Source organism: Lactuca sativa, chromosome 4, assembly GCF_002870075.4.
Source record: "Lactuca sativa cultivar Salinas chromosome 4, Lsat_Salinas_v11, whole genome shotgun sequence".
Taxonomy (NCBI): domain Eukaryota; kingdom Viridiplantae; phylum Streptophyta; class Magnoliopsida; order Asterales; family Asteraceae; genus Lactuca; species Lactuca sativa.
This window is the reverse complement of record NC_056626.2, coordinates 325,334,182-325,339,385: the sequence shown is the minus strand read 5'-3', so window position 1 is coordinate 325,339,385 and position 5,204 is coordinate 325,334,182. Positions and strand designations below refer to the sequence as shown.

Below are 5,204 nucleotides of genomic sequence, written 5' to 3'. Positions count from 1 at the left end.
GGCTTGAGCTTTCTTTTCCTCTTCTAACTCCAAAGCTATTCGCTTTCATCAACCCTATAAACACAACACAAAATCACTTGTCATTTTCATTCTACTTTTAAAATTAATTCTTATCAGGACATTCTGCTTTTAAACCTACCAATTTTCAAATTTTTCAAAGAATATAATTTATAATTTTTATGGAAAGTACATTGCTATTTCTTGAATACAAGATGTTACAAATCAAGAAACTTACATGGACTGCCGACCACCATGAACCTGCAAGACACGAGACATCAAATAAATCAAAATTAAATTTTGATTTTTTTTGCTTTCAGTAACGATTAACATTTAACAAAAAAATAAAAGGTCAACCCACTCCCTTTGCCTCATTCCAGCTGACCCACTCCCTGGAAACAAGAAAAAAAAAACTATCAACCAACATTTTACTTATATTTGAGAGGTTTTCATATTGATTTATTTATTTGTTAATAAATAGTTTACATACTACACCTATGGTATGGATTAAGTATTCAGGGGAGGATTTACTATCAAGGAGAATGTCGAGGGTAAATTATTCACTTTGGTTTGAGTGATCTGCAATCTCTTTGAATTTGAAAGTATGACTTCGTCTTGAAGCTGCATAAAATAAATATCAATGAATACAAGCTCATAAGTCATAATCACATCTATTATTGTGTGCACATTAAACTAACACTGATTGCTAAAAGAATAAAGGTTTTGACACGTGTTTTGATTAAGAATTTAGTCATATCAAATACCTTCAAGCGCTCAAAAAGATCTTTGAAACCCTTAACAAGTTGGGGCCAAAGGCGTTCACGGTTGCAACTCTCCATATCTTCTAGCTTTCCCATTGCATCTGCCCACATATAATACACCCATGTAGAACCGTATTATATGTATATATAATTAAACCAATGGAAGTACACATTGTTAACAGAGGCATCCATTTCATTGATGAGGCAGATGAAAAATATATTCAAAAGCAGGAATAAAATGAGTCAATTTGAAATGCTTTTTTCCTATTACAGCTTTCCTTACTCTATCATATCCTCTACCACCATCAGTCTCCACAAATCTACATAAATAAATAAAATAAAATAAGACTTACTTATGTTGTTAAACAAAACAAGAAAAAAGTAGTTGATTACTGATTACTTGAAATATGATAGTTTGTACATAAGGGGGTTTAGCATGGTTAGAGTCGCATGTGAACCAATTTGGTATTGACCTGATAAGAAATAACAATGAAAAAGAAGTAATTTATTAGAATAGATAAACAAAAATGAAATAGAAGAAATAACAATGAAATAGAAGTAATTTATTTTCCATTTTTTAAAACTACAATGCCCTAATTAGAAACTATTTGAAAGTACAATGCTATAACTAATTAAAAAAATGAAAGTACATTACTTGATGTACTTAAACATACAAGATAATCAGGCTCCTTCATATGTGGGAAGATGCCTCCTCCTATACACACCCATTTATAGGAACTTTTTTATATCATCACTAGAGTATCCCACGACACCTGACAATGATGAAAACTTCAAATAATTAATTTCTTATTTTCAATTCTTTATTATTATTTAAAAATAAAAAATAAAACTAGACATCCAAACAGTTGAAAAATTCTCAAGCAGCTTTTTTGGGTGATGACATGGCAGTACTAACAGTAGCAATGTGTGTTGTTCCATGTTGTATTATCAACTATAACTGTCCTGCTAGCCATTGTTGTTGTTTGGTAACATCAAGTGTGTGTGTGAATGAGTGCATTAAGTCCTAAGTCCTAAGCATGGATAAGACCTTATATAAATGTTGATTGAATACAGTGAGTTACTTACTTTATCATCCACTTCAGTGTTATGGCTTAACCATGCGTAAGCCTCTCTGAAATCATCAAAAACATGAAGACCTTCAGGTGGATGAGATGTGAGCACAATTTAAAGAGCTGAATATGCTTCTGTTGCATCCTGCACACTATGAACCTAAACAAAGGGTAAAATCGTCATTTACTTTGTCATTCAGATGGTTCATTAGGTGCAAATAAGAAAAAGTCCTTGTACATACAACAGACACCATTCATCACTTAATGGAAAAGAAAGAAACAAACCCTAATCTGGTAAGTTATGCATGGGTGTTTCTTTTTTACTTGATTAAAAAAACCTACTTTAATGGAAGAAAGTATGGTTACCACATAGAAGGCACCCATCAACACAATTAAGAAAAGAGCAAAAATCGATGTGTCAACATGCAAGACTAAGGGCCACTTTTCAGTCTTCTTCTTGGAAGTCTCTTCCACAACCACCTCTTTTTTTGGTTTTCTTGGAAGGTCTTTTCTTCAACAAATCTTCTTTTTTTGTCACTATTTTCCATGGAAACAGTACTAGCAGATACTCCATCCCAAACCTTAGTGGTCAAAGTCAACAAAAAAGTCAATAAAATAATTTTGAGGACTAAAGAAGTGCGTGTGTGTGATTGCAAATACTTACTTCATTTTGGGTATTTTCAAATAAACTAAAAACATAGAATTTATTTGATCTTGCGAAAACATCAAAGGCTTCAGAAAGAGCAATTTCGGATAATATGCATGAAGTTGGGGCAAGCACAAGCATTAGTTGTACCTGTCATATCGTTAGACAAAAAAGTTTAAGTTGGCAAGAAATTAAACATATGAAAAAAAGGTAAAAATGTAAAATGAGTAGAATCCTTACCATGGCACTACAAAAGTATACAAACATTACTATATAAAGGATCAGAAAGGAACTTGCATCAAATAGAGGTGAAAAGCATGCCTGCAACATCATGAGTGTTCAGCACTCCCGTGTAACATTCCATCTCCCCAATGTTCCTTTACTTCAATCTGTTCCAAAATTAGGCAAAATCAATGTTATATAAATGAGCATTATGCTTATTAAGCAAGAAAATCAATATAAATTACTATATTACCTCTTTGAATCGGGTCAAATAGTATTCAATCATCTGTGTTGTGTATTTTCTTGGTACTTTGACACAACAGCACCAAGAGCACAAGCTCCAACACTTCCGCGTAAAAAGGTTACATCCCTATCATTATCAATTTCAACAATATGTTAAATATGGATTTATATATCAAGATAATGAGATTGGAGTACTATAGAGGGTACCTAAAGCTTGCAGAAGCAGAGTCACAAGCTTCAATAATGCAAGCAGAGGTGTTCAGATCATTCTCGTTGCCATTCACTGGAAAAAATTTCAAGAGCAAGAAAGCAGTCCCCGGAGTACCATCACAAAGAGTAGAGTCGACGTGTATTCTTCTTTCAATGGTCTGCCATGTGTTCACCACAACCTGTTAAACATTTCCACAAACACGTTGTAGGCATGCACACAAATGCAGAAAACCAAGAAACACGCAGTTCCCCCAAAAGATTCAGTATCTATAACCATGTGTGTGTGTGTGTGAGAGAGAGAGAGAGAGAGAGAGATGGTACTGTGTGCTTGAGATATGTGGCGGATCTTCTGAATTTTCTATGGATCTGTAAGGAGGGTCAAGGGAAATCAAATTCAGGAATCAAGAACTTGGATTCCATAAATACGAAATCCTAATTGGAAATCAGGCATTCATTTTTCAACGAGTATTAGACTTTCAGTCAATCCCACGTTTGAGTAATAGATTTTTAGCAAATCCCAGGCTTTTAGCGATTGAGCGAGTCTTAGTTTGGTTTCGGTGATAGGCTGTTCGCGACTGACATGTAGAAATCTCAATCTAAAATTAAAATCAGATGGAAGAAATCAGAAATCATAAAATCAGCTGGGAAGAAATCTGTGAAAAGAGTTGAAGTGGAAGGTGCGTTATGAGTGTCGATTGGCTTAGGTGGCGAAGCAGCAGCAATGGTGAAAGTTAAAACCCTAAGTCGTCAGTTAATAGAGAACAACATTACATGCTTCCTTCTGCGGACATTTACCCCAATTTCCCCTTTCGTCTGTCACTCTAGAAACCCTAATCCCTCCGCCACAATGAACACCATTACAGTTTCCACGGCGCCTTGAAAGCCCTAACCTGAATCTCTCGATCAGAAGCGTATCTAGAAGGAAGCAGGTCAAGGAATAGTGCAAGAAAACTATTGGCGAGTATTCTCAATAACAGCAGAGAGATGAAGAAGGTGAAATTACAGCAACGATGAAGTAGATGAATGGAAATCAGAAGCCCTTTTTCTTGATTGAGATGATGAAGTCGAGAGATGGAGATGAAATCGTAACCTTCGATCTTTTATTGAGAAGTTGCACAACAGTGTGAGGAAAATGAAAGATGCGTGAAAATGCTAAGGGCAGGGAGGGTAGCGGGCTTTTCTAATTTTTTGGCTTTTCTTTTCCCGCTTGTAACTAAGGAACGCGTGTTCATTAGAATTATAAAGCGACACATATAGAGGGCGCGCATTTAAGGTACAGCGGCCTCCGTGTTTTTAATTTTTTTCTTTTGACACTAATTTAAAGGCACGCAATAATGCGTGACCTAAATCCTTAAATTTTCTGAAGAGATGACACTTTTTTAATGTCACTCTCGTTTGCGTAACATAAATTAATGAGTGTCGTAATTTGCACGTCGTAAAAGGCTATTTTTCTAGTAGTGGAAATTGGTAAGTTGTGTTGTCTTGGATAAGACAAAGACCATCTAAGACCAATTGTGTGAAGTGTTTTTTCTTGATAAGAAACCGCACTAACTCTTGAATATTTGTTTGTCAAATAATGTTCCTTGACAAAGTGAATCTTATATGTCAAGAGGTTAGTGGGAATCTTAAAGATCTTGAAGAGTTTCAAGAACTAATCAAGAGTAAACATATTGTTAATCACTAGCACACGACTTGAGGTTTTTAACCTATCGTGTTGACATATTCTTGTTACTGTGCCCATTTCAGTTAAAGTTGACTATGCATATGAGCTCTATGTGTTCTCAACTATTTGCATAGGGCTAAGCACCTTGATCAGTGAAAGTTCATTGATCAGTAAGTGTGAGTTGCTCAATAATTTTGAAGCAATGGTAGGCCCTTGAGTTGCCAGGTGGCAAGAAATTATGATTGAACAAGTTCAGTCCATATGAGTTTCGATTTGTCACTAACCTTGTCATGTGATTATGGTTTTGACAAATTCACATGGATAGGAACACATCACCATAAAAATCTAAGTGTCATAAGGTTTCTCTCCAATTCATGAAAATGATAATGAGG

The 5,204-nt window shown here is 35.0% G+C and overlaps 1 pseudogene; it reads right to left on the bottom strand.

The window, feature by feature from the left end:
• Window positions 1-951: 951 nt before the first annotated feature.
• Window positions 952-2,807, bottom strand: LOC128133682 (dolichyl-diphosphooligosaccharide--protein glycosyltransferase subunit STT3A-like; annotated as a pseudogene).
• Between the last annotated feature and the right edge of the window lie 2,397 nt (window positions 2,808-5,204).